At 43.8% G+C, this 12182-nt stretch overlaps 1 pseudogene; it reads right to left on the reverse strand.

Annotated features, from left to right (window-relative positions):
* LOC146771971 (NF-kappa-B inhibitor-like protein 1) overlaps positions 1–10837 on the reverse strand; it is an 86127-nt pseudogene extending 75290 nt beyond the window's left edge.
* Between the last annotated feature and the right edge of the window lie 1345 nt (positions 10838–12182).

Below are 12182 nucleotides of genomic sequence, written 5' to 3' on the forward strand. Positions count from 1 at the left end.
GAGAGTCACAGCGTGCTCCTGGCTGAGCCCAATGCTGTGTTACACCCACCATTGCCTGCCGAGTGTCACACACCTCTATGTTGTATTCCACCATCTAGTGCTTATGCTATGGCACTCTCTAGCCCATGTGCACTGTAACACCACCCCGTGAATATGTCATGCCACACTTGCCTTCGCACGGGTTATATTGCCCCATCTAACGTGCCTTCCTCGATGCCTATGTTATAAAGCACAGCGCTATGCCATACTAATTACAATCTGGGATCCATATCTTTGTCACAGTGCATATGCAATGTTACACTACCCAGCACATATTTTATATTACAACTTTAGAGACTACTTAGGTTACACAACACTGCCCTGTGCATATTACACTCCAAGGCGCATATCACATAGCAAGCGCTAGTGCCTGTGCTATCTCGCCGGTATACCGTCCCCCTGGGACAGCGAGCCCTTGGATAACATCGTTACCGGACTTCCTAGCCCCAGTACTGCTTAAAGCGCCTAATTTCACAATCTTAGGGGACCTAAACATACATTTTGACGACCATGAGTGTCCTAATAGGAATCAGCTTCTCCCTATTCTGGAAGCTTTTAACCTTCAACTTCTAAACACAGGTCCCACTCATTGTGCCGGTCACTTACTGGACCCGATCCTATCTAACCTGTCCCTAGATTGTTCTCGTGAAGCCCTACAAATCACCTGGTCCGACCACTTAGCTGTCCCCTTCTCTTATGACATGGCTGATACAGTAATAAGACCTGAGGTGGAAACTACGCGGCCAGTTCGGAATTGGGGGAAGATTAACTTGCCAGAACTCAATAAACTACTGATCAAAACACTTCCTTGTGTTGAACTACCAACTGCCGCTCTCAATTGCGCCACTGAACTCTGGCTAACCACTGCAGTCAATACAGCGCTTCCAATGACATCAAAGCCCGCATTTTCACACCACCCTCCTGCTCCATGGTATTCGGAACAACTTAAAAGCCTCCGCTCACATTGTAAGACCTTGGAGCGTAAATGGAGACAAGGCTACTCTCCTTCACGTAAAGCCACATATAAAGAAGCCTTAAAAAAATACCACTACAGTTGTAAAACTGCTAAAGCAGACTACACAAGGAAAACTGTGACTGATGCACAAAACTGCCCAAAGGTGCTATTCTCTGTTGTCAAAAAATTGACTGGTGCTAACTCGATCCCTCCTCCCCCGGCACTTGATGGCATTCAGTGTCAGTCCTTAGCGGATTACTTCATAGATAAAGTTGATCTTATCTATGAAAATTTCACTACACCTCCAGGTACTATGTACACTGCCCTTGACATAGTCCAAAAATTGGAAAACAATGACACTGATGCAGTAGTCACTACTTGGCAGCCCTTAGACGCCATTTCTTTCCTCTCCTGTTTAAATAGTGTGAGATCGGGCTCCCCACAGGATGCTCTCCCGGCCAAAATATTAAAACAATTAGACCCCCTCACTCATCCCCCCATCATTAAATTACTCAACGCTTCTCTGAGCGAGGCCCATGTCCCACAACCTTGGAAACACGCCATGGTTGTACCGTTATTAAAAAAACAGGGTGCAGATCCTTCAAATCCTGCTAACTTTCGCCCTATATCTTTGTTGCCAATTTTCTCAAAGATATTGGAGAGACATATAAATTCTCAGCTCTCCAAACTGGTTGAAAACACTGGATTTCTCCATCCTTCTCAGTCGGGCTTTCGGCCTAGGCACTCAACCGTGACAGCCCTCCTGGGGGTGACAGAGAGTCTTAGGCACGGTGTCGATCAGGGAAACACCATGGCGCTCATCCTGCTGGATTTGAGCGCAGCTTTCGACACCGTGTCACATTCCATCCTCATTGACTCTCTGAAATCTCTAGGTGTGGCAGGCCAGGCCTTGGCCTGGCTGGCGTCTTTCCTTAGTGACCGAAGCTTCCAAGTGTTTTCTTCTAAAGCTGCCTCCGCCATTTGTCCTTCCACCCGTGGCGTCCCCCAGGGCTCAATTCTTAGCCCTTTATTATTTAATATTTATGTTAAACCCTTGGCAACCATAGTCGAACAAGCTGGGCTAACCCTGTTTTCCTACGCAGATGACACCCAGATTGTCTTCTCCTTGTCAGGGAGAGACGTAAACAACATCTCCGCACTCAAGTCGGGCCTCACTCTTGTGGCCGACTGGATGCGGAGAAATTGTCTCAAGCTGAATGGGGAGAAGACCGAGGTGGTCATTCTGGGACAGAACAAACATCTTTGGGGTCCTCGCCATTGGCCCATCGAACTGGGAAATGCGCCTACACCATCTACGGCAGTTCGCAACCTGGGCGTCATTACTGACGACAGGCTAACTATGAGACAACAGGCTACTAAGGTCTCAGCCATCTGCTTTTCAACCTTGCGATGGCTTCACAAGATTTTGTGGATGCTCCCCCTCTCCTCTCGCAGAACTGTAGTCCAGGCACTTGTAACATCACGCCTGGACTATGGCAACATTCTCTATTTGGGCGCAGATAAAGCTACTATACATGTGCTGCAGGTGGTGCAAAATGCGGCCGCGCGCCTGCTAAAGAATGTCCCCAGACGCACCTCAGCCACTGCCGCTTTGCGTGACCTCCATTGGTTAAGCATCCCAGAACGCGTTAAATTCAAGGCACTCTGCTATATGTTCAAGGCTAAGCAGGGTAGCGCCCCAGTATATGTTCAGGGGCTGGTAAAACCCTATAGACCCCTGCGCTCATTAAGGTCATCGGACATTGGCAATTTCACAGTACCAAGATGGAAGCTGGCAAAAATGGGAGGCCGCTCCTTTTCCACTCTTGGTCCTAAATACTGGAACTCCCTCCCATTGGCATTAAAATCTGAGACCAACTTACTCCGCTTCCGTAAGGCTTTGAAGACCCTGCTCTTTACTAAGCGTGACCAATAGTCGGCAGAGGCCTTAAGTCAAGGTGACATTCTCTTTTCTTCTACAGTCTATCCCTGGCGCCGGGAAACCCATTGTGGGTAGCTGTGCGCGGTACAAGCTTAAATAAATAAATAAAAATAAATAAATAAATCTCGCGCTCTCCAATGAATCTGTCATTGCGCACAATGTATTGCATATTATATTTCACGCCCCGGTTCATCTTATATCACACTTTTTGGTGCATAGTTTATACCATATACTATATCTAGTTTTCATTTTCAATCGTGCTCTCAGGACTATGTTCTATATAACACTGCGTCCACCTACCCTTTTCACGGGCATTACATTTTGCGATGGGGGGTGGAAGGTCAGTGGATGTTTCTGCCAAGTGAGCCCGGAGTCACAGTCCCAAACGTCCTCTTCTTCCTGAATAAAAGTGAGATTATGCTGCATACTTGTTCATATTTTAAGTAGTTCGCACAGACACACATTTTAAAAACAATAAAGTTCCTAATACCCACCTTCTATGAACAGTTAGCTTGCTGCCCCATCCACCTCCTCCCTATCCTATGTTGTCTGAATCCATGGACTAGCCTCCTCCCTCCTGCCATGCATGGTCTGATGTGCTGCCACTGCCCTCCATTTAGCATGATGTACCAGTCCACTCCTCCTGCCCTCCATTGCCCAATTCTATGGGCAATCATTGACCTCCTGCTTAGCCTCTGTGCTTAGCTTGCTGCCCCTATTCTCCTTCCCCCTGCCCTCCGATGTCTTTGTGCATGCCCCTGCTCCATCCTTTTTGACCACCATGTTCCATGGACCTGCCACTCCTATCTACTCTGAGTGTTCTGTTGAGCTGCCACTCCCCTCCCACCGGCCTAGCATTGTAAGATGACTGTAACCTGTCCCTGCCACGTCCACCCTGCCTGTCCACATGCCATGCCCCTATCCCCTTCCTCCTGTCCTTCATGGTCCATTTTACTGCCACACCCTTCTGCCCTCCCTGGTCTGTTGTGCTGCAACTGCTCCTCCTGCCGGCCCCGCGCGGTCTGTTGTGAGGCCCCTTCCCCTGAACTCTCTTGTCTGTGGCCAGGTCCTGACCCTCCCTTCTATCCTCCATGGTCCTTTGTGCATGCCCCTGCACCCTCCTTCTTGCCCATCATAGCCATTGTGCTGCCACTAACCCTTCCGCTTGCCATGCATGGGGTTCTGTGCTGCCATGGCCCCTCCCACCTTCCCTGTGTGGTCAGCTAGCTGCTCCTGACCCCCTCCCACCTTCCCTCCATGGTCTGTGTGTATGCCATCAGTCTCACGGTTGCTCTCCATGGTGTGTCTTGTTTCTAGTGCCCATCCTGCCTGACCTCCATGGTCATCTTGCTGCTCCTGCCCTGCCCCCTTGCCCCCAGCCCTCTGTTTCCATGTGCAGACCTCTATTCCCTCCTTCCTGGCTTGTCGGTTCCATTGTAATGCACCTGATCCGTCCCTCCTGCCCTTTATGGTCTGTTATGCTGCAGCTTTCTCTCCTGTCTGTCCATTATGGTCAGCTAGCTACCATTGCCTCTTTCCCCTCTGTTGTCTGTTGTCCATGTGCATGGTCCTGTCCCCTCCCTATTGCTTTCTATGGATTGTTGTGCTGCACTCCCGTCCCGCATGCCCTGTGTGGTGTATTGTGCTGCTGCAAACCCTGATGCCTGCCCTGTAGGGTCAGTTTGGTGCACCTCTCAATGTCCCTCCTGTCCTCTGTTCTCCGAGTCCATGTCCCTACCCCAATTCCTCCTGCCTACCATGATCCAATGTACCATACTTGCGAACATTTTGAACTTGGTAAGAGGGAGATTTTGAAATAAATCTGGGGTATTGATTTTCCCTTTGAGTTACATTGAAAAAGAGAAGATTGTAGACAGGAACCAGATCAAGTAAAGCCCATTTGAGCTTAAAAACATTGGACGTTTCCGGGCTGAAACGGGTCTGTTGGCATGTATGGTTGTATGACCACTGCCTCTTCCTTCTACCCACAATGGTCTATTACATCACCACAGCCTCTCTTGCCAGTCCTGTATTGTTGGTTTGTAGCCCCTGCCCCCCTTTCCACTGCCCTCCATAGTCTGTTGTGCTGCCACTGCCCTTCCTGCCTGCCTAGTGTGGTCAAATTGTTGCCTCTGCACTCTCCTACCTGCCTTCAATTTTCAGAGTCCGTGCCCCTGGCCTCTGCCTCTCAACAGTATCCCAATGAACAACTAGATTGCTAACATTCTATATTTATTACAAAAGTGTGGAACGCCTGACATCATCTTGATGTAATCAAAACTGTAATGCCTAGAGCATTTCCTTTAGAAATTACATATATGAGATGGTCTTATTTGCATCAAAATTATTGTTAGTGCTCTAAAAAACTAAAATGAGGACATATTTTCTGAGTTTTCAAATAGCGACAAAGAACTTTTAAATTATTTGTAATCTTAGTTTTTTTATCCAGTTGACCACTTGATTAAATGTTGCATCCAAGGGGACAGGGTGTGGTGTTACTTCCAGAGCTGCAGACTTTGCAACTGGGGAACCAGGTTGGAGTTTCTGCTTCAGCACAACATTCTGTGATTCTGGTCAAATCACTTAATCTCCCCATGTCTACAACCAAAATGAATTTGATCTTGTGTGATGTAACCAATGCTCATGTAAAGCACTCCAATACCTGACAAGTCTGCACAATATAAAACTGCGAATACACAAAAAATAAGTGTTTTGCACACTTCTGTCATTGGGCTACATTTGGTTGATATTTGGGTTACATTTTGGCTCTTTTGTCTCTGGTGGCCATTTTAGGAGATTTATTTGTTATGAAGTTTCCTAATTTCCTCATTTACTGCAGTCTCCTCAGTAGGAAATGCTTTCAGTTTTTTACTTTGATTCCATCAAGAAGGTATTCAGATATGTCACATATTTGCCATAAATTCTGAATGTTAGCACTCTAGTTGCTCATTAGATCCCTGTAGTAAAGCTACTGCTCACCACGGAAGTCTGCTGCTAGTATTAGAAGTGCATGTTTCAGTCTGCATATCAGAATTTTTTTAATGAAATAGAAGAGGATTTGAGAAGTCACTCAAAATATGCCCTAATTTTTCTTTCTTCAGCACTAATCATAATTTCTATGGCAAAATGAACCCCCTCATTGTGTTCCTTTTTAAATTAAATGTTTTAAGTGTTACCAGTTTATTCCAATCAAGATGGCTTCAGGTATGCCATACTTTTGTCATAAGTAAGACAGTAAGCGCTCTAGTTGATCTTAAGAACACTCTGCGACGTTCTGTCATTGGGCTACATTTGGGCTACATCTGGGTGATATTTGGGCTACATTTGGGCTCTTTTGTCTCTGGTGGCCATCTTGGGAGATTTATTTGTTATGAAGTTTCCTAATTTCCTCATTTACTGCAGTCTCCTCAGTAGGAAATACTTTCAGTTTTTTACTTTGATTCCATCAAGAAGGCATTCAGATGTGTCACATATTTTCCATAAATTCTGAATGTTAGCACTCTAGTTGCTCATTAGATCACTGTAGTAAAGCTACTGCTCACCAGGCAAATCTGCCGCTGGTATTGAAAGTGCATGTTTCAGTCTGCATGTCAGAATTTTTTTATGAAATAAAAGAGGATTTCAGAAGTCAAAATGTGTTTTTCTTTCTGCAGCACTAATCATAATTGATATGGCAAAATGAACCCCCTCATTTTGTTCCTTTGTAAATTAAATGTTTTAAGTGTTACCACTTTATTCCAATCAAGATGGCTTCAGGTGTGCCATACTTTTGTCATAAGTAAGACTGTTAGCGCTCTAGTTGTTCTTTAGAACACTCTGGGAAGCTGCAGTAGAACACAAAGGAATCAACTGACAGTCTCTGCCCTTGTTGGATGTACATGTTTTGCTGAGAATGTCAGATTTCATTCTCACATGACTGAGAAAAATAATGTGAATTTACAGAAAATATGCTCTCAGTTTAGCTTATAGATCACCTTCCAAACCTCTGTGGGAAAAGCATGAGAAAATAGTTTTCTCTAAAACATGGTTCGTGATATCACAGCAGAAGGCTTTTTCACATGGTAAAATCACCTTAGAACACACCACAAATCCTTAAATGAGTATGGTACCATCAACAAATGATTTATAATGTAACTAAAGTCTTAAAACCTTCTATTAACTGCAATGCTTTTTAATGAGGTGCTATCATGTATATTGGTCCCAAGATGGCTGCCAACACTTCTTGGATGAAGTGCTGACAGCCAATCAGATCTCAGGATGAGATGTGTGGTTAGGCTCCGCCCAGATATATATATGATTTTACTTTTGATTTTCTCAGGAACTACTGAACAGATTGACTCCATATATGCAAAAGGCACCTCCCTGAGCTGAGGACTACCTCTTTGCCAAATTTCAAGTAATTCTGTTCAGCCGTTCGGGCTGTACCTTGGACTAAAGGTCCCTATGGAAAATTGCATGGGGAAAACATGTTTTGGGACCCCCTTTTTTCTCAGCCCCCGCTTGGCGACTCCCCCCGAGACTTTCAGGGTAGGAGCGGAGCGGAGCGCCCCACCTATTTTGAAAATTTCGCGAGGATTTGTCAACCGGCGCCAAAGTTATTCCAAATAGAATGTTGCGGATTTCCTATGGAAACACGGTCCTAACTATAACTATCTACTGGCGACCGCCAGTAGATAATGTAGATATATATATATATATATATATATAGAAACAGTCCTTCTCTGCTCTTCACTTTAGCAGAAACATGAAGGTACGGGCCTTTTTCCTCCAGAAAAAATCAGCAAAGAATGGATGAAGCAGGTATTTATTACTCCCAAAGAATTAAATGTCAATAAATCATAAGACCAGTGCCCTCCATGACGCGTTTCACTCCACGCAGGGAGCTTGATCACATGATATATATATAAATATATATATACACACACACACACATCTTTTCAATGAAAAAACGCAAAGGTTAAAGTGATGTTATAGTTAGGCGAAAATATATTTTAAACTAAAAATAAATCACTGAAATTCACCAGTCATACTTAACTAAAGTAACTATAACTCGTACCATGCACAATATTGTCCTCAATGATGCCATTTCAGATGTCATCAGTGATGTCATAGACATATCATAACGTAATATGTGAGGCAATAAGCAGGGCGAAGTGTGAGTTACAGTTACTTCAGTTAACTGTAACTGGTGAATTTTGGTGTTTTTTCAGTTTAAAATGTAACATTTTAACTGACATTTGCTGCTAAACTGTAATGTCACAAACCTTTTATAAAGTTAATTCCTCTGAGGTTTTTTTAATGTAAAGTGAAATATTATAACCATACCTTACTGTAAGGAAACAAGGCTATTAGTTGTGCAGTATGTGAGGTCTGCGCAAACCATAGGTCCACAATTATCCCCTCACTGGAAATCCAGCACCTCATTGTAGCGCTTGACTCTCTCAGGGTAGCGAAGTGGAGCAGTCCAAGGGACTCACAGGAGGTGGTGTTGGCTAGTAATCACTATTCACTGGCACACAATAATAACACTCAATACATGACTGCCTAGTCTGTGCTTTTTTTTAAGAAGAGGAAAAGTACATGTATTACACACACTACTTAATACTACGCAGTAATTTACAAATATACATACAGTTGGTGGAAATACCTTTGATGACATTACATTTGATCCCTAAAGGGTCATGACACCCTCCTGTTTGATACATAAGCTGTATGGTATGGGAGGGAAGTTATGCCTTTTTGGGTCAAATCATTATGCTGGCTACAGTGTGATATCGAAAGGTGTGGTCAAGATTGTGACATTTCCAAACAATTGCTGTCATTACCTTAAAAAATCACCCTACGTCACGTCCATTAATGTAGGTAGGGCACACAAAAGTGTGTGTTTCTAAAAAATTTGATTGTGGTTCTAAAAGGTTAGGGAAGCACTGATGTTGGTCATTTCAAGAGAAATAATAACTTTCTGCATGTTGCTACACATTCTGAGCTACAGTGTGTGTAATCTGATTCACAATAAACTGATATCTTTGATGAGTTAAATTGAACACTAAAGATTCTGCATTTATGCCTCATTTCTGCAGCCTTACCATCTCTTTCATATGAAGGAGCAAGGCATCAAGGATTTAAGCAGTTTATGGAAAGTGTGAATGACCTTGAGTTATATGGAATAAAATACTCTCTGCCATACATGAAAAGGATACTGTAAGTCACCGCCAAATTCCATGAACTTTTAAAGGAAATCTGCTTTCAGCCTTATACCACTATATGGCCATGAAACCATTCTGTGACTTTCAATATCCTTATAAAGTAAAGCTGGGGGCATCACTCACTGAAAAAGGCCATATGACGAGACACATCGACATGTTCTCCCTTTTTGTAATCACTATGCACAGCCAATGCACATTAGTGTGCACCTGCTGCACATCACCATATGGTCTCATAATGCATACGGGCAGATGCTTGTTACCTCTACATCGCCTGGTATTTCCTTGGTGCACAAAATCAGTGCTCCCTTGCACAGGTCAACCTGTGCACCCTGGAGGCACATCAGCTGGTGCTCCCTGGAGGTTGCTCATCCCACTGCTCCCCGCATATGCACACTGGCACTCCCCCAGTGCACTTCAGTAAGTTTCCTCCAACACACCTCACCTAGTGACCCTTGCTCCTCTGATGCACGATGCTCTGTGTCCCTGAATGAACAAAGTTAAGTCTGTTTCTCTCTGTGCACTGATGCTTATGTTTGTAGATCCGCATGCATTGGTGTCGCTGTACTTGTTGGACTTTGTCTAAATTGGTGACAGTGGCTATATTGGCCTGTGTGCATGATATGCGTATAGCCTTACGCTGTATGTCTCAAAATCCAAACCTGTTTGACATTTCAAGTGCTTAGACGGTTCATGACAAGGCTAGAACACAGAAGCAGGAAGGCCTGCATGGAAGATCAAATGACCATGCTAGAAATGGCAGGAGAGGAGATATGGTTGCTAGAAGCTTGATTGGGTGGTACTTAAGTGAACAAAAATGTGTATGCAGCGGAGAAAAACAGAAAGGATATAGGTGTTGGAATGTTGGAATGTTGGTGTGGGGGAAAAGAAGTTGTTGCGGGCATGGGAGAAAATCAGAAGAGAGCTACTCAATTGTGCGCTATTTTGGCAGACATTTGGGTCTTTTCCATGTGTTCTGTGGAGGGCAACTCAAGAAAATGCCTTCTTACTCCCAACACTACTGGTCTTCCCAGGACTCCTCTTCCAATGAAGATGCTCAGACTTTCTAAAGACATACCTTCTCATCCTTCTTTCCCCGTAATAGGTCTTCAGGCGTCTTCCCAGCATGATTGGCTACATTCATTGCGCCAGGGCTGTCTCTCTGCAGCAGGACAACCAAATCTTCATATACTAAAAGGAGAAAAACACACATTTGAGTTTCGTCAGAAACTTTTGCTGCTACTCCGTCTATGTTAGGACCAGCAAACCTTACTGTTTCCAGAATTACAAAAAAAAGGAACAGCCAACCAAATAATATAGTTACAGATTACTGCTCACCACCAACATGAAGTGAAGAACCTTATGCACGAGTTTCACAAGTTGATTAAAGGACGTTTAGCTGGATGGACTGCATGCCAGTGCCTTACCTCTCTTCCCTTTGGCTGCGGCCACCTTGGCAGCCAAATGCAGAGCTGTGTTGCCATGGTGGTCCTGGTGCAAGGGGTCGGCACTGTACTTCAGCAGCAGGCGCACCACGGCATCATCCTCCAGGGTACAGGCCAGGTGGAGGGGGGTGCGTCCCTTGCGAAAAGCAAAATTGAGGTCCATGCCCCGGTGCTTCTGCAAGTAGGCCTTCAGCTTGAGCACGCTGCCCTCCTCCAGATAACGCAGGAGCTTCTGCTGCTTGTGGGACGCCATGTCAACAAATGGAGTGTTGACTATTAGAATAGTAGTTTCATAGGGAACACTCGTGACTCACTGAAGAAAAGAAAAAGAGATGGATTTGTTTTAATAGTTCCACAAATTAATACAAATGTATGTCAATAGAGGGTGACTGCCAGGCGATAAAATGTGAATCCTCTAATTTGCCACTCTTTTGGCTTCCCAGTTGTCTATTATTATTTGCCATCTTGTTATATAGAATATTTGTTACTCCTAACAGACATTTGAACTTTACAAACAGATAACAAAACCACAAACTGATTGCATCACAACTTTCACACATGGCCCTTTGTCAACTCACAATCATTCATAAACTACCTTACAAGCTATTGCATGACCCACTGATCTCAAAACATACCTTGTTCGCTTCATCGAAAATTACTGCACTACACCAAGGTCTCCTGTTTGACATTTACCAAACTAACCCTCGCCAAATGTTTGCCAAGATGGTGGCATACGGAGCAGAAGACCCTGCACAAAGGAAGAGGGCAGATAAGCAGGGCCTGCTGAGAAAATTCCCTTTCTAAGAGAAAAACATTGGCTGCTTACTGATATTTTGAGATTCTAGCAGGTCTAGAATCTGGCACTTAATATGTTTAAAATCCTATATTCTGTATTTTCATCTTATTTTATTATGGTGTGGCCAGGCAAAAACTTTTGTTCACATTGAAAATGACTATCTCGGTATGCCATTCAATGTTGTTTCCAGGAAAAATGAATTACCTTTGTCATGCACAGGCAGGGAATATTCCTTCCATCTGTACTACAAGGAGAAAACAGCTCCATATCTGGTATTTCAGCAAGAAATAAAAATAAACTATCTGGCACAGGGGGAGCTGATGGCAGATCGGCACATCCACCAAAGTGGCACCACCAACCTACCCACCACCTCCAATGGCTTCTGATCACTTGATTGGACGTTAGTAATTAGCAGCTATTGGTATTTATGTTCCCAGAATTCCTATAATGAAACAAGCAGAGTTATGCAATCTCTATTGTATACATCATGTGCCATCCATTGAAGACTCTCAAATGTGTTGAATAACGTTCTATAACTTCATAATTTCAAGACTCCAAAAGATATGGCCTCTTTTTTTTATGCCTACTAAATACCATCACATTACTCTTGGAAATATTTACCTTCAGATAATGCCATCTACCAAAATACTACAATGCATTTAACTTGAGAAGGCTCAAACTGACAATGATTCCAATAAGAATAAAAATGAGGCTACATGGAGCAAATTCAAAACCCTCAACAATGATGAAATCCATAATACCTTAACATCAGTGAAACCAACCTGGCATTTCTAAGAACCAA

This window comes from Triturus cristatus, unplaced genomic scaffold, assembly GCF_964204655.1.
Source record: "Triturus cristatus unplaced genomic scaffold, aTriCri1.1 SCAFFOLD_118, whole genome shotgun sequence".
Lineage (NCBI taxonomy): Eukaryota > Metazoa > Chordata > Amphibia > Caudata > Salamandridae > Triturus > Triturus cristatus.